Genomic DNA, 27,267 nt, shown 5'->3' on the forward strand with positions numbered 1-27,267 from the left:
AGCCCCTTGCTCATGCTGTTCAGTATCTTAGGCCTGGATCCACATGGGGTCTGTGGTGGGGTGGTGCTCAGCAATGCAATGCCTCAGTTTTGGGTGCTTAGAAAGTCAAAGGAACAATGGCTGGAGGAAGAATTGGTGGTGGAGCTGCCCACTTTATTGCTTTTACCCGAGTGATTGGAGCCTTCTCCTGAGAGGTAAGATTTAAACAGGGGTTCCTGTCTCCATCTTAGCCAGAAAGGGGTATTGAACCAGGGTCTTCAACATCCCAGGTGAGCACTCTAACCACTGAGCTAAGAGTTACAGACTTGGCACTGCCTCCTCCTTCTGGACAGATTTTGAATGGGACCTGATCCAGTAGATAACTGTGATGAGTTAGACCTCCCCACCCCCATCCAGGATGCCACCAGATGTGCTGGGGTCCCACTGGTTCCACCCATTCCACCAGCTTGGGTTTCCTCACCTTGTCCTAGCTGTGCCAGGCCCTTCTCTGGCACATACGTAAGGCAACCCCCTGCTGCAGACACAAGACTGAATTCAGCTCTGTGTGGGAGGAAGCAGCCTGGGGATTCACCCAGCACTCACGTGCACATCCCTTTTGGGGAGTAAACCCAAAATAATATTGTCTTGCACTGTATAGAAAGATCTGCACAGTGCAAGCTCATAAAAATCGCCCTCTCCCTCAATGTGGAGACAGATATGCACAGCTTCTTACCTCCCTCCCCCAGATATGAATTTCACAACCTGGGTTATGTTATAAACAAGAAATAAGTTTATTAACTATAAAAGGTAAATTTTAAGTGATTATAAGGGATAGCAAAGAGAACAAAGCAGATTACTGAGCAAATAAAACAAAACACACAAACGGTTTAATACACTCAAGAAACAGGTTAAAAATGTAATTTCTCACCCTCAATGTTGTTTTAGCCAAGCTGCTGAGTTTCTGTAGCTTAGAGTTCCAGACTCCTGTCTTAGCCCTGGTCTACACTGGGGGATCTAAGTTACGCAACTTCAGCTATGTGACTAACGTAGCTGAAGTTGACATACTTAGATCTACTTACCGCGGTGTCTTCACTGCAGTAAGTCGACATCTGACGCTCTCCCGTCGACTCTGCCTGTGCCTCTCACTGAGCTAGAGTACAGGAGTCGACGGGAGAGCGCTTGGGGGTCAATTTATTGTGTCTAGACTAGACATGATAAATCAATCCCTGCTGGATCGATTGCTGCCCGCCGATCAACTGCGTAGTGTAGACATAGCCTAAGGCAGGGGTCACAAACTCAAATAACCACAAGGGCCACATGAGTTCTAGTGCATTGGCCCAAGGGCTGCATCCCTGACACCCCCACCCTCACAGCCCCAGGCCCCACCCTCACTCCACCCCTTCCATGAGGCCCCACCCCGCCTCTTCCCACCCCTTCCCAAAAGTCCCTACCCCAACGCTGCCCCTTCCATCATCAGGGGGTGCAGGAGGGGTGCAGGGTGTGGCAGGGGCTCAGGGCAGGGAGTTGGTGTGTGGGGTGCAAGAGGGGTGAGGGTTGCGGCAGGGGGTCGGGGTGCAGGGTGCAGCAGGTGGCTCAGGGCAGGGAGTTGGGTGCAGGTGGGGTGCGGGTGTGGCAGGGGGATCAGGGCAGGGTGTTGGGTGCAGGAGGAGTGCGGGGTGCGGCAGGGGGCTCAGGGCAGGGAGTTGGGTGCAGGAGCGATGCGAGGTCTGGCAGGAGGGTCAGGGCAGGGAATTGGGTGCAGGAGGGGTGCGGGGTGTGGCGGGGGAACAGGGCAGGGAGTTGGGTGCAGGAGGGTAGCGGGGTGCGGCAGGGGGCTCAGGGCAGGGAGTTGGGTGCAGGAGGGGTGTGGGGTGCGGCTGGGGGCTCAAGGCAGGGAGTTGGGTGCAGGAGGGGTGCGGGGTACGGCAGGGGGCTCAGGGCAGGGAGTTGGGTGCAGAAGGGGTGTGGGGTGCGGCAGGGGGCTCAGGGCAGGGAGCTGGGTGCAGGAGAGATGCGAGGTCTGGCAGGAGGGTCAGGGCAGGGAATTGGGTGCAGGAGGGGTACGGGGTGTGGCAGGGGGATCAGGACAGGAGTTGGGTGCGGGGTGTGGCAGGGGGCTCAGGGCAGGGAGTTGGGTGCAGAAGGGGTGTGGGGTCTGGCAGGGGGATCAGGGCAGGGTGTTGGGTGCAGGAGGGGTGCGGGGTGCGGCAGGGGGCTCAGGGAAGGGAGTTGGGTGCAGAAGGGGTGTGGGGTCTGGCAGGGGGATCAGGGCAGGGTGTTGGGTACAGGAGGGGTGCGGGGTGCGGCAGGGGGCTAAGGGCAGGGAGTTGGGTGCAGAAGGGGTGTGGGGTGCGAGCTCTGGCCCAGCGCTGCTTACCTAGAGCAGCTCCAGGATGGCTGCAGCACACATTGGGGCCAGGGCAGGCTCCTGGCCCCACGCCGTGCCGCGCTGCTCCACTACAGGAAGCTGCCAGAACCATGGCCCCTGGGGGAGCAGGGGTGGGCACAGGGCTCCGCTGCTGCTCCTCCAGGTTCCTCCCACGAAGCTCCCATTGGCCGCGGTTCCCTGTTCCTGGCCAATGGGAGCTGCAGGCGGCAGTACCTTGAAGTGAGGCAAAGCAGGAGCCCTCTGCCCCTTCCCCTCCGGCCCAAAGAGATGTGCTGCCAGTCGCTTATGGGAGTGGCGTGGGGCTCACGGCGCCACAGGGAGCAATCCCGCAGGCCGAATCTGGCCTGCAGGCTGTAGTTTGCCCACCCCTGGCCTGGAGGCAGGCAGAGGGGTGGGGGGGTACGGGGAGCTTGGCGGGCGGCACAGAAGAGCCCCGCGTGTTTGAGACCCCTGGCCTAAGGCCTGTTCTACATTGGGGGGGGAGGGGATAGACCTAAGCCACAACTTCAGCTACGAGAATAGCATAGCTGAAGTCGACGTATCTTAGGTCAACTTACCTCCCGTCCTCACGGTGCTGGGTCGACTGCCGCTGCTCCCCTGTCGACTCCGCTTCCGCCTCTCGCTGCGGTGGAGTACAGGAGTCGACGGCAGAGCGATTGGGGATCGATTTATCACATCTACAATAGATGTGATAAATCGATCCCCGATATCTCAATCACTACCCGCTGATCCGGTGGGTAGTGTAGACGTACCCTAAGTCTGGACTCAGCCCTTTCCTTTCTCATCGCTCAGTTCCTTTGTCTTTTCAGGTACTTTCAGCTGTCTTTCTTCTTGAGCAGGAAGGCAATGGAGAAGAGTCCTGTTTGCCTTCCTGCCCAGCCTTAAATAGAATTTACAGAAGGCGGGAAGCCTTTCTTTCCAGTGGAAAAGTACCAGAAGTGTCCGAGGAGGTACTTTTTACCAGGTGACATTATCACCTGACCTTGCAGTGTCAAAGCAACCATGAAACCAGGTTTATTTGCAATATCCACAGGAAGGAACTCCAAGAAGATGGGGGATCCACATCTTCAAAGCCTCATTGTCTTTTCCCTAATGGCCCATTAAGGCTGACTGCTTACTGTCCAGTGGGCATCTCCAAGTATAACCACAGTTGTAATTGTTACATAGTCAGTATTCCCAACTTCAGATACAGAAATGATACATGCATACAAATGGATAATCACATTCAGTAAATCATAACCTTTCCAATGATATCTTACATGAGCCTTCTTGCGTAAAATATCTTAGTTATGCCATCGTCATATCATAAGCATATTTCTATAAAGAAATGGACTGTCATGTCACAGTGACCTCTGAGCATGCCTACTAGCTTGGGCACCACAGGTGACATAGGTGCTTGTCCACCTATCTTCTCCCAGTTCATGGGTTGCAACGGGGGGCGGAGGTGGGGGGATAGACAGGGGATAGGCCTAGAGTTGAAGGTAGCTGTGTGCATGCCCAGAAGTGCTTAGGGACCTTTTACAGAGAGAATGAGTGAGTTTAGGTACCGTCAGGGTTATGTGACAACTAAGTGGGGGTTTTGTGGATCACAGTTGTGTCTAAAACTGGGACATAGGTGCCTAAGTCTGGGTTTAGGTTCCTAAGTACCTTTTGTGGATCTGAGCCTAACTTCTCAAATTGTTTCACTCAAGTCAATGGGAACATCTATAGAATAAGGTGCCTATTCAATATGAGTAAAGTTTTCAGAATCTGACCCTAAATTAAAATTGTGTCCAATAGCTGTGTTTAAAAATAAATAAGTTGCTGGTCAGGTTTTTCCCTCATTGGTCTTTCCCATTAGTATTTCTCTTTTAGCCAATTTAGGGAATATGAAACTATTCATCTTTCACTCTGGGGTTGTTAATATTACATTTTACTATGGCAGAAGGGGTTCTAACTGTATCAGAGCTATCCAGTCTATATTTCCAGTGCCAAGGTTTCTATAAGTGGCTCCAGAGACACAATTTCCCTGCCTCTGAATACAGTTTAACTATGGCTACATTACAGTCCAAGGTGTGATTGCAGCTTGGGTAGACATAGCCATTCTAGCGTCACCCATGCTAGCATTGCTAGAAATAGTAGCGTAGATGTAGTACAGGCTTCAGCACAATCTGTACAAGCCTGTTGGGGACCCTACAGTGCATACTCACATTGCTAGCCTGTGCTGAAACCTTTGCCACTGCTTCTACACTGTTATTTTTACCAGTACCTGCATGGATATGTCTACCTAATAAGGGGAGGGAATATGATAAAGGCCTATAAAGTCCATGACTCGTGTGGAGACAGTGACTAAGGAAGTGTTAGCTATCCCTTCACATAATACAGGGACCAGGGGTCACCTGATGAAATTAATAGGCAGCAGGTTTAAAACAAACAAAAGGAAGTACTTCTTCACACGACTCAGTCAACCTATGGAACTTGTTGTCAGAGGATGTTGTGAAGGCCAAATCTGGGTTCAACAAAGAACTAGATAAGTTCCTGGAGGATAGACTCATCAATGGCTATTGGCCAAGATGGTCAGGGATTCAATTCCATCCTCTGGGTGGCCCTAACCTCTGAATGCCAGATGCTGGGACTGGGGATGGGATGGATCACCTGATAGCCCCATTTTGTTCATTCCCTTTGAAGCATCTGGCATTGGCCACTGTCGGAAGACAGGATACTGGGCTAGATGGACCATTGATCTGACCCAGTATGGCAGTTTCTATATTCTTTATGTTCTTATGTACCTGAGATGCAGTCATACCTTGGATTAAAGTATAGCCATACCCTAGGTAGGTGATACGTCTTCCCATGGGTGGCTGATACGTGCATAGAACTATGAATGAATACAGTTCTACTGCTGTCTGCACTTATTCATAACATGAGTCCCCTGCTTCGTGTCTTTATTTCTGTTTACCAAAAAAAGGTGGGTGAGAGACTTTTGGGGGTTCAAAGATGAGTTCCATTTGGCTATTTCCAAGGTAGTTAAACTCCAAACCCTTATTTCATCTATCAAACAGCACTGGCTGGGGTGCACTGGGCTGTTACTGCTGGGCGTTTTCATTTGGTGCAGACAGCTCATGTTCGTAAATGCCTTTGTCATTTGTGCCAACTCTTTGTTATCTTTTTCAGGAAAACCCCCAAAAAACCTAAAGTTGAAAGGTGTATTAATGTATTTCCTTCCTTCCTGTATTAGTTCTCCAATATTATTTGCAGCACAGCTATAAATTGTTAAATGGGAAATGGGTAAAGTTTCCCTCACTCTTCTGTGCGTAGCTGTTGAGTGGCACTGGCAGCCAGCCATAGCTTGAGAAACTAACTCTGAGAATTGTGATGGTGCATGAGGTTTTGTGGTGGCATGTCTGGACTGCTCCCTCCTGGAGAGCTGCTGACCTTCTGCCTGCTCTGTCCCCCTCACACAGCAATTCCTGTCAGTTTTGAGGACACAACTTTTTCATATTTACTTACATACTTTTCCTGTAAAAGCCCATATGAGCTGTGCCAGCAGAGCTAATGCTTGAAACAACTCAGGAGGGACTTTTCCTCCATAAGCAAATATATACAGTGGTAACTGAGTGAACAGAATGAAGGATGTCTTAGCTTTCCTGCACCTGGCTTGCTGTTCCTTGTCAGAGACTTCCTATAGAGGTCAAATGGAAGATGCAGATTTATAAGAACCAAACAATGAACAATGTTTAACAGTGGTTTCCCCCCGTTGTCTGTGGATCGCAGTACAGTTGCTGGTGGCCTGAAGAGGGCTGGTTAGTCACACTGTATTGGCTCCCCTCTGTGCTTCCAGCTTTCAAATTACATTAAAAGTCAAGGTAAAATATATAAATGAAATACTTACCTAATATTCCATGCAAGCAGTGCTGTAACGATGATAAAGAGTGTATGTGGTCATGAAAGGATGAGATGTTCCATGTGATTGAGAATGGTTTGAAGGCCATGACTATTCTAGGAATTAGACCCCATTCTGCTATTATTGGCCAGAAAATGGAGTTTGCTATGGCTACGCCAAGCATAGACCAGGTGACTTGCACAGGTTGAGATTAGCCATTTCAAGCAGGGATAAGGCCAGCAAGTGAAAATCATTGCTTTCCTTGTCTACAGCTGGAGTTTTCGTTGTCACCCCTTTGGGTCGGGGGAAGGAGGTTTTTTGTTCCATATCTGTACAGGGTCTAAGCAAAGTCGGTCTGGCAGCACGGAAACAAATGCCATTTAGCAGTAAATATTACAGGAGATTTGTTTACGAGCAATACTGTAACACACTGATTTAAAAAAGGTGTTAATGAGCTGACATAAGACCTGTTGGATTTGTGTTCATAAGCCCAGCTCTTCAAATGCAGTAGTGTGAAATTCCTAGTATCCCACAGTCAGGCTGCAGTTCAGCTTGGAAGGGTTGAATCAGGCTGTATGCTTTTACCAGCTCTCCTTAAAAAAAACTAGAGAGAAGAGGAGTGTTGCAGGAAGTATTAATGGATATGTGGCTGCAGTGCTAATGCGTTGCTGCTGGGTTAATACAACAACAGTTATATTAAGAAATTATCAAGTTGTAACTTATGTGTCAGAGTAGTTAAGCTTCCAGCAGTCTCACTCCTGAGACTATTTATTAAAATAATAAAAAAAATCAGATAATGAAAAGTGCCAGATAAACAGCACTGGAAATGGAAATGCGCTCTCTCTCCCTCTCCCCTCACCCGCCTTTTGCCGCTGCATAATAGGAGCAGTTCAGACCATTGCTATTCTGTTCCCTAGACATTCATTGTGCCTTAGCTTTGATCTGCAGGGGTGAAGTCATTTCCTTTGCCCTTTTTAGACTCCTATTCTGCAGTGTACTGAGCATTTCCTGAGAGGGGCTCAGCACCATCCAAGTTTGTTGGTCACCTGTCAAAGATTCTTGCACAATTGAACTTACCGATCTCTGGACTGAGTCTCCCAACAAGGGTATCAACTGCTGGATTTCGTGCTCCGGACCCCTATTTAGTAGAACACAACTGAAATCACCAACTCATTTCACACAGCCTCTTAAAAAAGCACTTGTTGGACAGTAAAGGCTCTCTACCTAGTGTTTCCAATACAGTGACTCTTCCAAACCAATCACTGAGAGTCTGAGATGAACTAACTGAGGCTAATGAGGTATCACTTGCAAAAATATGTTCTTTAATTCATAGTATCTAGTGGGAGTAGTATGGTCATTCTAAGCCCCGAGTATTCATAAGGATTTGAGTCCTCTGCAATTGATCTGTATTTTTAGACAAGTTGTGAAATTAGCATTAAAAATTTAATATGTTATTGGCCTAAAACTTACCGATAGACCAAAAACTTAGACCTGTAGTTCAGCAAAGCATTGAAGCATGTGCTTAAGCCCATCCCTATTCAGCAAAGCACTTAACACGTGCTTAACTATCAGCATATGCTTCAAGTCCCATTGGCTTTGGCAGGACTTCGCATGTTCCTGAAGTTAGGCATGCTTTGCTCAATAAGACCAGACTGTTGAAATGGAACCATAATATATATCTTGGGCAATTCCATTACTCTGTCTGGGATTGCACAGGTTGTAGATCAACACAGGATTTGGACCCAATATATGGCCTGACCCAGACTTCAAGGAACATGAATGTTATTCTAGGGGTTCCATGGGAAATATCATCCATTCCAAACTAAACATGATCTTCAGATTAATGATGAGATATAAATACTTTTGAAAGAATAAAGATTGCATCAGCCATAACAGACAAAGGAGTGAGAGGATTTTTTCACATGAAAAATAGGATCTTAGTAATGATGAAATTAATCTCTTGGGAATGAAATTAAAAGCCTCATGAGACTCATAGACAGGGAGAGTGTGTAGTGAAGGATCCAAGCCCATCAGGAATCCATTAGAATGAAATCCATTCCCATTTCCTGTCTAGGATAGCAGATGGCATTTTAAATCATAGTCTTGATTTAAAATTCCTTAAAAGTTCCCAGGCTACAAAGAGTTAAATACAAAGATGTTTTCATTAAGTGTATTCCCCCTCTGGACTTTATGGTTCCTATATCAAAGAGTGATACCACAATGAACCAAATATTTTGGAAGATATTTTTCCTCTGGGAGCGAGACATTTACAGAAATTCCGGACATGAAAATGTCAAATGTTACTCATCCTCTCTGTGGCTTTTTTATTTTTTCCCTAGGAATGTTTGCTTCCACTTGTTAGCTCGGGGAATCATTGCTCACTGTTTGATATCCAATGCTGGGGCACACAAAAGGGTGACTAATCCTATTTACGGGAATTTTACTGTTTTCATCAAGGCCACAGTTTCCATTTCAAGCTTTATAGTAAAAGCAAAACAACAACTGGGAAATCGACTTCTGTTGTTGTAGTAAATTAATCTGGCTTCAGTGTTACAGAAAAAGAAAGCTTTTTGATAGCTACTTTGGAAATCAAAGGAAACTTTTTTTTTTTAAAGGAGAGAGAATTTATAGTTATTATACAGTACAGAAGGCTCCTTGTCCATTTCCAGTCAGTGTAGGCTAGCACTTGCATGTGCACTCAAACACACACACACATCCCTCCCTCCCTCCCTTTTTAATTTCATGGTTTCAAAGGACCACAGATTAAATCTAGTTTGAAATCAACAGCTAGTAGTTTAACCCCATGACTTCTCCTCCCGCCAATGGGAATCACAGGGCTAAAACTCTATACGGCACTTGGAATAACTTTTCCCCCTTAATGTTCAGCAAAATCTCATTTATTTCATGGAATGAAAAACTAATCTTTGAAAAAAGTTTGTCGTTTAAGATTGTCCCTACAGGAGCCTTTTCTCTTTCCATTTTAATTGATATTCCAGCCACTCTGAGTTTGCTTGCATTCTGCAAGGGTCCATGCGGCTTACAGCAATTGGTGGTGCAGCATGTCTATAGAAATAATACGAGCTTATGACAAATGACCGTTTGAACATCAGATTTTAAAAAAAAAGGAAAATCTAGTATATTTTGGTTCTTGATATGTTTTCCTCTCTGGTGGGTGGTTGTTTGCTTCCACCCCTGTACTCAGTCCTTTCCACATCATCTTCTTTCTGTCCTTCCTCCTCTTCCTATTCTCATCTCCTCCCTCTCCTCCCTTGCTTTCTTTTCTTTTCCTATCCCCTTACTTCTATTCACTCATGACTTCTCCCTTCCCACATTACACCACCCTCCCTTATTTAGCTACCCCTTGTTACACAATCTCATGGTCTCATTAGTGGTTATGGGCAAGTAGGCAGAGTCCCTGGAATAATGACACATACATGAGCCCAGTAAAAACAGATCCCCATCTAACAGTTTTGCCAGTTCTCTCATGGTTTTATCATGACTCTTGTGATATTTTTGAATGACTGAGGTTGGCAATACTTTTGTCACTGGAAGAAGGTGCCAAAGCGATTCCCCTACTTGAATCTTTCTTTCTCAGGCAGGAAGAACAGGCATACCCATAAACTCTCTTTCAGAATTATTTCCTGGGATGAGGGGTACTTCCCACCAGAGAGAACCTGCACATTTTTAGGGCTGTTTGTGGGTGTACCATGGACCAGCAATTCACCTCATCGACACAGTAACACTGTTACTTTATCTCTTAAAAAGAACAATTTAAAAAATGTGGAATTCACATGATACTTGTCATTCTCCCTAATCACTCTGCTTGCATGTTGCATCCTTTCCTTCCCCCCAGCTATTTTCTATCTTGCCTGCTTGGGACCACCTCCTCACCCAGTTTCAGGATCTAACTCTAAATTACAAGCTCTTCAGGGAAGGGACTATCTTTTATAATGTGTGTATAGATCCCAGAACAATGTCCTGCTTCTGATTGGAACCTCTGGGCACTATAGAAACACAAATAACAACAGAAGGCTCATTACCAGACTGGACCATTGAATGCTTGTGCTCTTTGCACAGCTTGCCAGATAAGTTGACAATTAGTCCCAGCTATGTTGGTGGATTTGGTCATGTTCTCTGGGAATAGTACTGAGATCAACTGCCTTGCATTTTATTTTGATGTTAGTAATGATTCTTTCCCATATAATGCCACTTCCTTTCTTGCTTCATTCTGCATCAAAAACAGGTCAAATCCTCAGCTGGTATAAATCAGCACAGATGCATTAACTTTACACTGGCTGAGCATCTAGCCCAGAATTCTAGGATAGAGAAATCACATTCTCTTACTGTACAAGTGCCTGTAAACTCATGGAACTGGATTCATCAATGAGATCATATGGAGAAATTTTAACAAACAATGGAATTCCTATTTGTAAGTTACATACTTTAGACTAGAATTCTGATAATAAATACCCTATTGCTCTGTTTATAAGTAGCAAAGTTCTCTATGAACTGCTAGTTATCACCTATACATGCCAGATTTTGTAATAAAAGTCCCCCAAAGTACTGTTCAGTTCAGGGTTGCTAGCTAATGAAGTTATTGCCATCCATGATGGGTTCATGGTTGAGATCCCAAATCTTACTTGTATAACCATTTCTGTCCTCCTTTTTTTGGTAACCTTCTTTTCTAATAAGAGTCTAGCTTAGCCAATCAGGGTAATTCTATACTTGTAAAAATTTGTGTGCTGTGCCAGGGTGTTTTCTACCAACTGAACTGAAAGAGAAGTTGAATTTTCCTGTCTCATGCCAGTCTCCAATCTCTCCCCCTTTGTGTGTTTTCATCATGTTTTGTCTTAAAATCTGATTGTTTCTTCTGAACAGCAAAACTTGAGATCTGTAACCTACAAATTCCTGTTGCTTTTCCCCAGCAAAGTCATTTAATACCTTCTGACTAGACCTTCTCATTTAAAAAAAATATTTTGAGGGGAAACTTCGAAACTTTTTTTTTTTTTAAGATTCCAATTAAAAAAGTAATTTCAGGTCAGTTTTTGATCTCACTGGGCCTCCTTGCAGTTTAAAGCACTTCTCAGTGTGAGTCACTCTCTATTTGTAAAATGTGAATATGGCCAGGCCATTCATACAGGGAGATTTTATTTTAATACACAGAACTTCCAGTTAGAAACAGGCATTTTAGAATCTGCGAATAGGCATGTATTGATTTTCTGTTTCTACTTTGAGTGGACTTTGTGGTTTTTCCATTCCCAGCTTCTCCCAGCAGGTGTCATTGTAACAGTGCTGCTCAGAAAGTTTTTGAGGGATACTTTAGTAGATTAAAAAATAAATGTGTGAAAAGGGACCTTGACTTCATGACCCTTATTTGCTTTCAGTGGCAATAAGCTAACTCCAAGTAAATGAACATAAAAATATAAATAATTAAAAACATTGGTAGGGGAATATAAAGTGGGAACATCAACGTTTTCCAATAACTTGAATTTACAGACTACTTGGGCCCCATAAGATCCCATCAGAATCCATCCTCTCATTTTCCATTTTAACGGGTGTGAGAGTATGAAATCACCAAAATGATAGAGCATTTTGAAAGCATAATTTCTTTTAATGCATGGACTGTGTGTACATAAGCATGTATTTGAAAAGCAAGTGTGTGACAGTGAAACACAGTTGCAAATTCAGAGCCAAACTGCACACTGGAAGGGTCATTTTTCTTTTACATGTGTGAAGTAGGGATTAAAGAAAACAAGATTTGATTGGTTTGCAGGCTTATGCCATGTCAATGAAGTATGCTCGCAGACAGTTAAAATGCCATTTGGCAGGAAGTATTACTTATCCTTTCTTCTCTAATGTTTTAATTCAGTGAATTAATCATATGTAAGTGCTGGATCATTCCTTTTATATTTGACAGACTCACACTCAGCTGGAGTAATTATGACTTTTTCAATGTGCTATCCACCAGAGTCCTTCACCAGCTGCCTATTTTGGGGCAAAGGATTTGGATCATTTGAGCTAGTATGATGACAAAAATCAGTCTTACTGGTCACAGTACTCCGCACAGCAGATCACTAAGCACTGCCTTTGTGGGGAAAAAAAAATGGAGCTGTCATCAGTACCATGACAAATATTGTAAATGGAGGGTGGAGTCTTCCTGAGAGCGAGGAAAATGTTAAGGGTGCTAGTTAAAAAATGAATAGTTGGAACAAGTCGGTGATAGGAATAAAGCTAAAAAAACTCCCTGCCCTTAAATTGCACAGTTGATGAATTAAAATTATTTTGAGGCCTATTTTCTTCTGGTTGCATAAGCATAATTCATACTCATCAATGGTAATTCTGAGCTCACATCTGGAAGAGCAAATACTTGCTTGGACAACCACCTGCTTCACTTCCAATCAAATAATTTGACATTGCACAGGGGAAATGTTAGTTTGCAATTCTGATGATGTTCTCACACACATGCAAAATACTCATAATATAGTAAAAACAGCTACAATGTCTGGGGGGGGTGGGTTGCATTTGTGAGTGGATGAACATCTCAGTTAGGAAAATTTCACTGTTCTGCAGATACTGTTTTTTTATTTTTAAGTATGAATGAGCTTGAGTCTTGGTGAAATTGTGCCTTTTATAAACTATAACAGGCTTTTGATTTAAAAACATGAGAAAACTCATGCTTTTGCAAATTTTCATGGTGAAAAATGACATTTTGCAAAAATTCCAAATAAAAGGTAAATTTGAAAAAAAATTAGAAAATTGCAGGGAAGTTATTTTTATGAGTTTATGAAAACTGGCACTAAGAATGTACAGCATTATTTATTCCTGTTTTAAGGCACAGCCATTCATAATCCCTACAACTAGAGTGTGAGCACATTTTACATTATTTGCACAAGTCTGGATATGAGGAGTCCACGTTATTTGCCATGCACTGGGCACCCAACAGTAGCTAATGGGATCCAGTGGATATTGAGGACCCAGTTCATTCCTGATTTACACTTGACAAAGTTTGTGGGCCCCTGATAGCAGAAAGTTTGTCTGAAATAGCAGCCTGGAGCCATAATCTATCTGCAGCCCCAGCTTCATCAGAAGTCTCAGAGCTGCCAACCAGCACAACCCAGAATATGGACAGAGTCAATCACAAGATGACATGGCCAATGCAACTGGGACATATCCTGGTTTGGCATCTCTCCAAGGCAGCATCCTCTGGCAGAGCTTTGATGGAGTTTAAAGCTGGCCTCCTCTTCTGGAACCGACAAGACCTATTGGATTGCTCTGTGCCTGTGGGGGTGAATTAAGCCCTCAGTCTGGATCCACAATTCTTCTAGCCATTCTGCAGAGGTCGGCAGAAGGGAGGGACCCAGGGATGGCTGGAAGGTGGTAGCTGGGCCAAAAGGAAGGAAGAAAGGAGGCTAGGCTCTAGGAATGGGGTAGAGGGAGGAAATGGCTGACAGGAATGAGAAGGGAATTGGACTTGGCACACGGTTGGATGGAAGGAAGAAAGGACACAGGCGGGGAAGGGTGGAGGGCACAGAGGTCATTTCAGCTATGCAGTCTTAGCTGTAAAAGTCTGAATCAGATTTAACCAATGTGTTGACAAATCCACGCCGAATCAAATACCTTGTTCTGAGTCTGCAGGCATGTCCTGAACATGTGGGCAGGCGCTTTCTGTGGAGGCATTTGGAAATGGGTTGTTTCCCTGTTCCCTGCTATAGTACTGAACAAATGAAAAAGCCTCCCATTGTCTTTATAGTTTCTAAGTTTCTGCTTCTGAAAGCATTTAATGAAAATAAATTGCCATTTAAAAAAAAAGTATTTTCTTTTCCCTTTAATTTTAGTCTTCAACAGGGCAGGACTAATGGAATCCATGTAGTTACTGTGCGAGATCCTAGTAAAGTGCTTTATCATTATACCATAAATAACAGAGAAGTAAACCTTTAGACTATTAATTTTAAATGAGTTACGTGTTTTATAATAGATTCCATAATATCGATTTCAAAATTTATAGTAGTTTAATCACAGACAATGACTGTATCTTGCCTTCCTTCCTATGTAATTCAGCTGCTCCTTATTTTCTTCTGCAGCTTTATATGTTTTTTGAACATCTGGCTTGAAGGAGTCAATTTATGTCTGTTTGCCTTATTAGAGAGTTTGGTAGTTGAGTTTTCCAGCTGAATGCCAGAATCCTGCCTTTTGTTTTTCTCAGTGACGTGCACAAAAACTTTGAGGTGGTGTAGGAACAGAGGGGGTCCCAGGCTAATAAATACTTCATTTAAATGGAAGAGTGTTTGAATTGGGCTGTTGGTCTTGCTGGGTTTAATTCTAACCATAAGGAGCAATAACCACAGCATGCTTTGGGTAGGAGAGGACATCAATCACTGTCTCTTCAGTGGGCCGGGGGTAGGCGTGGGGAGAAGCAGAGTAGAAAAATGGTGCTGGATTTTAGCTCTCTGAAACTGCCACTAGGAATTCATTTAGGAGCTAAGTTAACTCTTAGGTAATCAGAATCTAATACTTGCATCTCAAACTGTCTTTCAGTGGTTTTATTTATCTTACTGGTAGGTTAGATAGGGTATTTAATACTTTTATCCTGAATAGGGTTGGGTATTATATATAATAACTGGTGATTACTTGTATTATAATAGCACCTAAAGCCCTCTCTGTGATTGGGGCCCACTGTACTAGGCATTGTGTGCTGGGGATCATTATTGCATTTTCACTTTAATGGTATAGGAGGCTTTCCCATATTCGAGTTACTTATCATTGCTGGTGAGCATTACTGCTAGTGTTTTGCTAAAATTCCCTTAAACATTTGAGTATATGGTTAAGTGATTCCTATTTAAAACTGAGTACCATTACCAGCTCATATGTCCTTCTCAAGTCATCTTGTCATATCTGAAACCGGGCCAATAGCACTTTAAAGATATTTAATCTACTCCATCCATTTCCCTCTACAGCTGTAATGAGGTCAGTGTGAGAGGAACTATAGGCTTCCTCTCACTGATCACTGTAGTGCTCTGGGCAAAATAATTTGACAAAGGAACAGCTGCACATTTCTATCAGTGCTAACCAAATGCTAGGTAAACCAACCCAGGGTTGGTGGTTTATGTGATTCCCCTCTGCCTTTCTCTTTGTCAGTGTGAGCTCCAGAATTTGAGATGACAAAATTTTCCAATTAAAATTTGTTTTTGGTCAAGAAATAGGGTTTAGTCACAATGATTTTTTTCAACGGGAAAAATGTCATTTTTGGCAATAGTTTGATTTTCAAAAAAAATTTTAAAATGGAAAAAAAATTGGATAGGAAACTGAAAATTTTGGATTTTTTTTCCAAATTTTCATTTTGAAATTGTGGGTTTTCCCCACTTTTTTTTTTTTTACTGTTTTCCATCTTTTGCTAATTGGCAAAGAAGTGTTGAAAATGTTACTTTCAGAGTCACACTTTCTTCATATGTTAATTTAGCACTAAAAGTGAATGTTTTTTTTAAACCGAAAAAAAAAATCCTACTTCCCCCACATTCCCTTGCAGTATCCCAAATGGAAAACATTTGGAAGCATAAGGTACTATGGGGGGAAACCAAACAAAACCAAACAAAAGACACTTTCCATGTATTTGAAGTGTCCCTGAGGAAAACGAGAATCCCCAGTTGGGGGAATTGCTAAAAGGGGATTTTTCTGACCAGCTGTTCTCAACATATTTCCACTGTACTGTGGGGCTATACTTCATGCTCAGGATGAAATGAACATAGATTCGTAGATTTTAAGGCCAGAGGGACCATTATGAGCATCTAGTCTGATCTTCTCCATAACTCCATAAGGCCATGGATTTCACCCAGTGCATCAAACCCAACAACTTGTGGGAGCTAGAGTTTCTCTTGTAGAAAGACATCCAATCTTGAGTTAAAGAAGTCAAATGATGGTACAAATTACTAGACCCCTTGATAATTAAAATGTCTCTGAGTACATGAGTGTTTTTTGTTTTGATCAATTATCTGAAACATCACTGTGAGCAAGCAGCCTAACATAGGCAAGCATGGGAATTTTGTACTGGGGCCATGAATTCACCTAAATTCTCCATTACACTTTGTTTCCTTTTAATTCTCTTTGTCAAAGTTTCTCAGCACGCCTATTGGTTCATTGACACAGTTCCTTTTTATCTGGCAACGTGATACACTGTGTCTTCATCAACAGCATTACTGTCCTCGTTGACATGAAATAGATTTGATGTAGTGCCTTCCTGTCTCTACCCATTGCCAGCGGAGCAAAGAGGAGATATATATGTCATATTTGTTTAGGGGGTGGCATTTTCAAATGAAAAGTTTCACTTTCTCAACTATATTGGCTACATTTGCTCTGTCTTGCAGATTATTTTCTACCACTTAGAAGTTGCTGACATTTTTAAAACATGATTTATATTTTCCCTCTATTTTTGAAACTGCCGTCATATTTATAGATGAATTACTGCCTCTTCTAAACTTCTCTTGGTGTTTAATTTCTTGGAGTGCCATCTGGCTCACTTAATGATGTGGAGTAGATGATCTACTTTCACTTGACCACTATTTATTAATACATACAGTCCAATTTAAAATGTAAATTAGAGATGATTTTGAATAAAGTAAGAACTGACACAAGCCTTCCATGATCCCGATCCCAAATTCAATTTTTCAGTTCATTTAATTGTTTTCAATTTTTGTCACACCTCTCCACCTCCTAGTGGTTAAATCAGCCCAGAAAATGCATTGACCCCTTTTTAAAAAAACAGGAGTGCAATCCCCTTCCTACTAAAATCAGTGGGAGTTTTGCTATTGACTTCAATGGAGCCAGGATTTCATTCCGTGCTTTTATTCCATGTAAAATTAAATATCCCTTTTAAATACGTTTCTCACAAAAATGTTGGGGGGTGGGAGGGAGGAACAGAGAAAAAAGGTGTTACTTCTTTTTAACAAAAAATGAAATTTTTGACAATCAACAGTTTTTTCCAGAAAAAATGTCTTTTGACAAAAATGCTTTTTGTTGATATTTTTCAGATTATTTCTATTTAGTGTGACTGATTTTTCTTTCACCTCCCATTTCCTTCTTCCTTTCTTTTCCCTCTCCATTTCTTCAATTCCTTCTGTTCTTTTCCATCTGTTTTGTCTTACTATTTCCCTTTGTACTTCCTTTCTATTGTTCTCTTCTTATTTCACTCCTCTTCCTTGCTTTCAGCCCATGTCTCTCTTCCTCCATTCCATTGGTTTCCCCATCTTTATCTCCCTCTGACTTCCCAATTTGTTGTCTCTTCCTTTTCTCACTCAAACAGTATCTCTTTCTCTCTTCCTATTCCATATAGCTGCTGCCCTATAGGACAGACCTGGTCCTCAGAGTCCAGCTCTTCAAGATATCCTGTTCCTCTATCTTCCTCACAAGTCTAGGTTTCTGGCCCACCCACCAGCTCAGAACCAGATTTTTGAAAGCAGTTAGGCATTGCTGGGAGGAGGAGTAGTTACACTGAAGGGTAGGGATAGGATACAGAGGGACCTAGATAAATTAGAGGATTGGGCCAAAAGAAATCTGATGAAGTTCAACAAAGACAAGTGAAGAGTCCTGCACTTAGGATGGAAGAATCCCATTCACTGCTACAGACTAGGGACTGAGTGGCTAGGCAGCAGTTCTGCAGAAAAGAACCTAGGGGTTACAGTGGACAAGAAGCTGGATATGAGTCAACAGTGTGCCCTTGTTGCTAAGAAGCCTGATGGCATTTTGGGCTGTATGAGTAGGAGCATTGCCAGCAGATCGAGGGATGTGATCATTCCCCTCTATTCAGCATTGGTGAGGCCTCATCTGGAATACTGTGTCCAGTTTTGGGCCCTACACCACAAGAAGGATGTGGAAAAATTGGAAAGAGTCCAGCGGAGGGCAACAAAAACGATTAGCAGGCTGGAGCACATGATTTATGAGGAGAAGCTGAGGGAACTGGGATTATTTAGTCTGTAGAAGAGAAGAATGAGGGGGGATGTGATAGCTGCTTTCAACTACCTAAAAGGGGGTTCCAAAGAGGATGGATCTAGGCTGTTCTCAGTGGTAGCAGATGACAGAACAAGGAGTAATGGTCTCAAGTTGCAGTGGGGGAGGTTTAGGTTGGATATTAGGAAAAACTTTTTCACTAGGAGGGTGGTGAAATAGTGGGATGGATTACCTAGGGAGGTGGTGGAATCTCCTTCCTTAGAGGTTTTTAAGGTCAGGCTTGGCAAAACCCTGGCTGGGATGATTTAGTTGGGGATTGGTCCTGCTTTGAGCAGGGGGTTGGACTAGATGACCTCCTGAGGTTCCTTCCAACTCTGATATTCTATGATTCTATGATTGCACTGCTCAGCAGTGCAAGTCCTAAGGGATTTAGACGGCTAAATCCCATGCACTTTCAATGATACTTAGGTGCCTAAGTGACAAAATAATTTTTGGAAATGGGATTTAGCCATATAAATCGCATAGGCATTGAACCACTGAGCAGGGCAATGCTTAAATACCTTAAAAATTTGGGCCTATATCCAGCAAGCAAGCTAGGTTGCCTCTTCCTTAGTGGTTCTTTCAAGTAAGTACTGACAAGGTTAAACAAAACTATTAATATGCTTATAAATTTGCAACTTGAAAATATAATACTCCTCCATCCTTATACTGCAAAAATGTCATCATCTATATATTATTGCAGATTAGGGATGAACGAAATAATGAGATGGCATCAAGGTAGCTGAAAGGGAGCCTAAAACATATTCTTAGGTGTTGCTTGGGAACATTTTTGGTATTCCAATTCATCTGAAGTTTACTTGTTTTGGTATATTTTCCACAACCTCTCCCACCTAATTTATTGGATTGGTTTAACAGTGTAATTTTGACAGTCTTTCAATTCAGTGTCATTTAGTTTTAAAAACACCAGTTCTTTTACAATAATAAGGAAATTAGTCTTGGCATCTGAATTACTTCCACCTATTCCATACAGGTATTGTCAAGTGATTAGTTCAACTAATTCTCTTGCAATTCATGTGAGTTCCTACATATTTTTTAATCCTGTTAAGAAGAGAATAGTGATTAATTTGTTAAAGAGTTCACTGGAAAAATGATCTAAAGCTCATGCTGAATCACTAAACAAAGCCTCTAATTGAATTATTTAACACTTGGGAGGAATTTCTGTGCCAGGTCTAAAGGGTCAGTAACTAACAAAATTTCAAGTCTCTAATTTTGGTCATGAACACAAAGAAGCCCCCTCCCACCCTTTTTTTTTTTTAACTGTTACCACTGAATAAGGTTCAAAGTTTGTGGTTGGATGGGCTCTATAAACAAACTGATTCCCCATAGTATTTCTGTTGAGCAAAATGAAGTTACATCAGGGATTAATTTGGTCTCATGATGTAGCCTGTCTTTATGGGGTGTGATTTTTAAACGATCTTAACATGGCCTAATATTGCTCTTATTAGAGTAAATGGTAAAACTCCTATTGACTTCAATGGGAGCAGAGTTAGGCCATCACTGAGTGCTTTTGAAAAATCACACCCTGTACAGAAATACACCCCTGCATATACATACAGATATATATACACACATGCATGTGTGCACACATAAACACCTTAGAGCTTCTGCTTTTTGTCATTTAAAATCCTCTCCATGGCATGTCACAGAATTCATTAAGAATTACAATACTCAGCCATGTTTCAGGGGGAATTTGAAAATGTTCAGTACCATGGATGTGACTTCACTAGAGGAGATCTGAGTATTATAGTTCCCTTACAGGAGTAATATGCATACACACACTCAGTTACAAATTACAAGTCAGATCTTGCTCAATTTACTCATGTGAGTAGACCTAATATGTAGATTTAGATTCTCCCCAAGAAACTCTGTCTCTTACTTTACAGGTTTGCTCCTTCAACTGGATAAAAAAAGGAGTCTGTTTTCTTAAATGCACAGTTTACTCCAATTGTGTGTACAACTGTCCCTAGAAGAAGCAGATTTGTGACCCTTCCAATAATTTTTTTTAGTGCCTTTAAATTGCCTATAAACCAATGCTGGGAGCCTGTATAATAAACAAGAGGAATTGGAATTGCTCATTTGTAAGCATGAAGTCTACCTGAGAGGTATTACTGAAACCTAGTAGGAAGAGTTGCATGAAAGGAATGTTAAAATCAGTGGTTGTAACTTATTTAGAAAGGTTCAAGTGAACGAAAGAAGTAGGGGAAAGCACCCTATGTTGAAAAGGCATCTTTTTCTGACTCATTGACCACTCAGAAGCAAGTGATTTTGAATGCTTAGGATCAATGTTCTAACATACAAAGCACAAGACTACTAAATCACACTGGAGAACAGGATGACCCTCTCCTTAAGCACTCATCTATAATGTATAGAAAAAAAACTTATCATGAGGTGCATTTTTTAACCTAAAAGCAGCAAAGAATCCTGTGGCACCTTATAGACTAACAGACGTTTTGCTGCATGAGCTTTCGTGGGTGAATGCCCACTTCGTCGGATGCCATTCACCCACGAGAGCTCATGCTGCAAAACGTCTGTTAGTCTATAAGGTGCCACAGGATTCTTTGCTGCTTTTACAGAACCAGACTAACACGGCTACCTCTCTGATACTTTTTAACCTAAGTGACATATGCTGGAGATCTCAGACTGCCAGTACTAAAACATTCTTAGAATTTCTAAATATTATAGATGAAAATTTCCTAACTCAAAAAGGGTTGCATCCAACATGAGGGAATTCTATATTAGTCCTCTTCTTGAAAGATAAAGAGGAGTTGATCACAGAACTAAAAATTAGTGGTAGCTTTGGTACAAGGGATTTATGACTTGATTACATTAGCTATGTGAAAACAGAATAAAGTCCAAACCAATATATATAATGTGTGTGTATGCTGATGTATTAAAAGGGCCAATTTCACAAAGCTGAAAATGATTGAGCCAAATCAGTTGGGAGAGAATGTAAATTATAACTTGGAACTGTTTAAGACCATTTTACTAGATCTCTCCTCCCAACCCCCCTTCCTACTCCCCAAAAAACCACAATGGAGAAAGAATGCCACACTGGTTAAATGGCACAGAGGGGAAGTGAAAGCAGCTGTAAACTTTTTTAAAGTCTATATAATCATTAGAAGAAAGGGAGAGTTAATAGTAATTAATACAAATTAGAAGCTAGTAATTGTAGAAAAGGACATTAGGAGAAATCCATGGCCAGCAGAGCTAAGGACAATGAGAAGTAGTTTGTTTATTGGGAAGAAAGGAATCCTAACAATGGCATTGTTCCATTACTAAATGGAAATGATAGAGTTGTCAATAATAATGCAGAAAAGGCAGGAGTGTTCAATAAATACTTCTGTTTTGTATTTGGAAAAATGCCAGATGATGTATTCATATCATATGATGATCATGAAATACTTTTCAGTCTGACAATAACTCAGGAGAGTGTTAAACAGCAGCTACTCAAGCTAGACATTGTTAAATCAGTAGGTCATAATGATTCCAAGAGTTTTAAAAAGATGTTGACACTTGAATTGCTCTCGAAGGGTCTAAAATTTTGGGTGAAATAAGAATGGAAGTTATTGAAGCTGTAACAGCAAGTAGAAAAACCAAAATGTATGCATTAAAAATAGGTTTGGCTATAGGTCTTAAACATTAAGAGTTTAGAGTGAGGCCTAGAATTTAGGCCACAAAATATGTATCTTGTGATAGTTTAGCATTGCATCTTCTGATAAATAGGTAATCGACGAATTGATAGATGGTAGCATCTTAGGGGCTTTTTGCATTAACAGCTAACTGCTTTGACATACCAAAAATATTGGGAAAGGACTGACATGAATGATTGGACTGTCAAAAATGTAGTTAAGACCAACTGGAATAACATATATGGACAACCGAAACCCTAAAACTGGTCTCCTGAAATACCAAATATGAATAGGGGACTGAGACTTGGGACCATATCTGATCAAATGCATATGGGTGGGATGACAAAAAGGTGTGTAAAAGATGGCCTAATTGGGACGTCAGGGATGACCGAAGCCTGAGACCCGGGAGTCTGAGAACAAATTAGCCCTCTTGTGGTGAGCTCCACTTACTTTTCCTTCTATCTTTGTTGTTACCAGTCTCCATAAACTTGTAACTATGCACAGGTTTGTAAATATGTCAACATTGGGGAATTGCTTTATCTTGTGCCAGCCTAAGGCTGTAAGTATGCAGGAGATCATTTCACTGTACTTATACTTACCTTGCTTTCTTATATTATTCTATTTCAAATATATTTGTCTGTATTACCTAAACCATCACAAAGTCTCTGTGTGTGCTCCACTGATCTCAACTCAATATAATTTCTGACATAGCTGCCTGAGCAAAGAATCTGTTGTTATCTAAGGCTACAGAGAGATGACCCAAGAACATGAGTTTATAGAAAATAGAATTTTGGGAGTGAGATTAAAAGTTTGGTTGATAAAGGTAATAATGCTAATGTAATATATGTAAACTTCTATAAGGCATTTGACTTGGTATTGCATGATATTTTGATTAAGAAAACTGGAATGATACAAAATCAATATGGCACATATTATTGGCTTATCCAGAAGAAGGTTAAGGGTTGACTTGATCACAGTCTATAAGTAGCTACACAGGGAACAGAAATTTGATAAGAGAGCTCTTTGGTCTAGCAGACAAAGCTATAACGAGCCACGGGCTGAAACTGAAGCTAGACAAATTCAGGCTAGCTGAATAAGATACACATTTTTAATAGTGAGGGTAATTAACCATTGGAACAATTTACCAAGAGTTGTGGTGGATTTTCCATCACTGGAAGTTTTAAAATTATGATTAGATGTTTCTCTAAAAGATATGCCCTTAGTTCTAACAGTAATTATTTTGGGGAAGTTCCCTGGACTGTGTTATACAGGAGGCCAGACTAGATGTTCACAATGGTTCCTTTTGGTCATGTAATCTATGAATTTATGAGAGTGGAAGTAAAAATCAAGAAACTCACAAGGTATGGGAAAATATCTATCCAGGTCTGAAAACACTGCTGCCCATGTTACAGCTTTCAGAGCATATGGAGAGTTTTACTCTAATTTAACCCATCACTGCAAAAATGGCACATATGGTTATACTTTCTGTTCCTTATACAAACTTTATAGCAATCACTGTAGAGTGCATCTGGGATTTAAATGCTGCAACTTAAAAATAAAAAATTAACAAGTGCTCCTGATAAAATCTGGCAGAGTAGTGGTTGGAGGCAGAGATGAACTTGGAAAACAGAACATTTTCTGTTTCCTGACCATTTACAGCTAAGCTCCTCCCTTCTGCATAGACACAAATGGCAGAGAGATATATACAAATGCATATGCATTTATACTGCATACAAAGGAACACTCTGAAGAAAAAAAATTACTCTAGAAGATATATCCTTTCCTTAGTTCCTAATAACACATTAGATAACTAACACTGAAGGTATTCTAAAAAATGCAATTTACATTTCATAATTTATGTTGCTTAGTTTTTTAACATTATTTAACTGCTTATGTAGTGAAAATATCGGATCCTGGGCTTGATCCTGTCCCGCTGCATTGTTGTATTAATTTAGATGGGATATATACGCTAAAGTTGTTACCAAAACTTAGTTACTATCTAATATTAAACAAGGTCCAGGGCTTGGCATAGAGAGACTTCAGCCTGCTTAGAACCATGTCAAACACGTTAAAAATTCTTTTAAATGTTTATTAAAGATAAAGAAAAGACGGGAAAACAGTGGAAATGTTTGAAATGTAAAGTATTAAATAAGGTTTTTATTTTAACCACATTTTTTGTTCCCTTTCCTTTGAGCTGTGAGAAAATTTTAGCAGGAAAACTCCCCTTATTTGATAGTCTTTTAGAGGGCATCAAAGATGGTAATAACTGTCCTTTTGGGAAAAAGATAAGAAGTTAGTAGATCAGATGGCCTGGTGATGTTGCTGCTGTTGTTAAAGTCTAACGTTAGAAGGAAAAGCCTCCTTGTTTGACAGTCTCTTAGGGGGTAGTAATGGGTCATTCCAGGTGGTGCTTGGGGACTCCATGGGTCGACTCCATGGGTGCTTTGGGGCTAGAGCACCCACGGGGAAATATTAGTGGTGCTCTGCACCCACTGGCAGCCAAACTCCCCTCATCCCCCGCCCCACCTCTTCCTCCTCCCCCTCTGAGCACGCCGTGTTCCCGCTCCTCCGCCTACCTCCCAGCGCTTCTCCCTGCTGGGGGAGGGAGGAGTGGGAACTTGGTGCGCTCAGGCGGGGCAGGAGTGGAGATTTGGGGAAGGAGTTGGAATAGGGGCTGGGAGGGGGCCAAGTTGGGGCAGGAACTTTGGGGAAGGGGTTGGAATGGGGTGGGGAAGGGGGCAGGGCTGAGGGTGGGGGGGGGGAGGTCGCGCACCCACGGCAAAGAGGAGGGGTTGGTGCCTATGCTTGGGACTCAGCTGGAGCTGGTAGGAGTGGCAGTGTCATCTGGGTCTCTCTCTCTCTGGCTCATTCTGGTCAGGGCACCTCTCAGGATCAGGATGATTAAGTCCCAGCTCCTAGGAAACGGTGAGAGTTGGATCCTTGGTGGTGAAGCTTGCTTCAGTAGCTCCTGTTCTTCCCATTGGTGGCAGTGATGATGGTTTTTCATATTTTCCCCACAAAATTAAAGGGAGTGATGGATGGGATAGCTCATTCCCTCATTACTTTGTCTACTAACTAGGCCTAATATCCAGTATACCAGTTTTGGCTTATTAACTTCCGGCTTGTTTTTAACGAGCATAATTTCAGCACAGTACTTAAAGTATATTAATGTAGCCTTTTTGTTTAGATTAATTCAGTTATTCTGTCTTCCTTTTGTACTCTTTCTCATAAACATTTGTTATTGTAAGTTAATATTGCAAAAACTTTTACATACTTTTTACGGTTGAGCTCTCAATTCAGGTAAATTTGCAAGCCCAGTTGTCATAACAGCACTCAATAGTAGTTTTTCTACTGGCTTCTGTAAGAGCAGGTCAGGCCTTAATTTCACTTTTGCTTTGCAGTCACTTTCAATTTCTTGTTCTCATGCATTAGTCCAATGAAGTTGGGCCTAATTCTCATTTACGTTAAAGCCCCTTGTACACTGCCACAGAGGTATAAAAGGGGCCTTAGTGTAAATGAGAATCAGCCCAGTTGTGTTTGGATACCTAATACTGCAGGGAAGTGTTAAATTCCTCCAAAAGTGTTTACATTGGAGGTGGGTGGACTTTAAACACTCTTGTAATCATATTAAATCATATAACTCATCCCCTTTCTATTTTTACATAACCTCAGTTTTGGGGGGCATGGAGAAAACCTCTTAACACCATGTCCATATGGATTTAAGAGTGAAAAGTGTGTCTTAGCATTTAAATAGAGTTCTTGATGGGAGGAATTAAAAATGGCTGATCTTCACTATACCCTGTAGCTGTGAAAAGAATTGGTAAATGTGAAAGCTTGAAAAACTGTTCTGTTTTTCCTTCTGGGACGCCCAGTCCAAACCCCTTTTAAGTCAATGGAAGCTTTGACGTGATGTAACTTCCTACTTTCCTTTAGTTCCTTTGGTTAGTCACAGTAATAGCAGAGACTTATTACAGTTTTCATTAGGTGACTAGGATGGAATAGAAATAATTTCAGACACAGCAAAGGCAAATTCTTTTTGTTCAGAAGGAAGGAGAACAGAAAGAGACTGAAGCAAAGTCTTTTTCCAGATGATTTTGGAAATGATTAGAGCATTTTGAAACTCTATTAAAATAAATTATAGATAGGTAAATTAAGATCAATTTTTATAATCTTTTTTTCTCCCTCTTGCTGGCAGGTTGCTGGGGTGTTTCAGACTCTTTGCCCGTGGGGTAAGAACTCAGGAAATCACATCCAAATGTGAATAATTTGTACTTGGACTAGAGCTGGGTATATCCAGGGAAGATTTAGTACCTTTTGGCCAACTACACAGCTAGGTTTTATTTGGCTTTTTAAGGAGAAAGGAAAGGGAAATCTTTCACGGTGTCTAGTTAAGATGCAGGGGAGCTTTCCATTCCTTCACATTTCTCCTCTAATTTCCTTGTACTTCCGTTTCCTGGTTCATCTTTGTGAGAGAAATGTACTACAGCTCGAACAAAACTTTATATTTCTTTAAATAGTAAGTGATTTTTTTAAAATACTCGTAAGAGGTGCTGGATTGAAAGCCTTCAGGACTGAAGTCCTTTTTCCAGTCACAGAGCGGGAACCATATGGGCTGTGATGACACACACACAAATCAGCTAATATGTTTCAAACCTAACCTGGAGACCCCTCGAGATACAAAAGTAAATGACTCTAAACAATCTGGCACACACTTTGCCTCAGCTGAGATTGCTAAGAATTAGTGCCGACTGTGAGGGCAGCTTTTGTGATGTGAAGTTCCTGAGCAGGAACTGAACTACTAAGTGGTCAACTCATTTCACGTGACTTTCAGACTTTACCAGTCAAAGGCTGATTCACCTCTATGTCACCAATTTAAAAGATTCTGCATCCAATTCTCTTTCCAGCGAAGAAGCCTTGTCTGCACCTAAAACTTAAGTGGGACTGACTACAATGCTCAGGGCTGTGAAAGATTTCATTAGCTGTGCAATGTAGCTAGGTCAACCTAACCAGCACTGTGGACACTGCTAGGTCTACAAAAGAATTCTTCTGTCAACCTAGCTACAGGCTCTCTTGGAGGTGGATCTACTACAGCAATGGAAAAACCCCTTCCATCGCTGTAATAAGTGTCTACACTACAACTCTACAGCAGCAGAGCTGCAGCATCACTGTAGTACTTGTAGTGTAGACCCAGCCTGAGCAATTTAGTCCCTTGTTCTGATAAGACTTTATACATTTCTAAATTCTAACTTTAAGTCTATTGCTGCCATGGGACATGCTGGCACCTTTTCCCTTATATATTTTAAAACTCAACTTCTAGACATAACACAAGGCTGATTGTTTAGTTTACAAGAGATACAGTTGTGCGAGCCCGCATATGAAGGAATCAATGAGCCTTAAATGTCATAAAACTT

The sequence above is a fragment of the Mauremys mutica genome, chromosome 2 (genome assembly GCF_020497125.1).
Source record: "Mauremys mutica isolate MM-2020 ecotype Southern chromosome 2, ASM2049712v1, whole genome shotgun sequence".
Classification (NCBI taxonomy): domain Eukaryota; kingdom Metazoa; phylum Chordata; order Testudines; family Geoemydidae; genus Mauremys; species Mauremys mutica.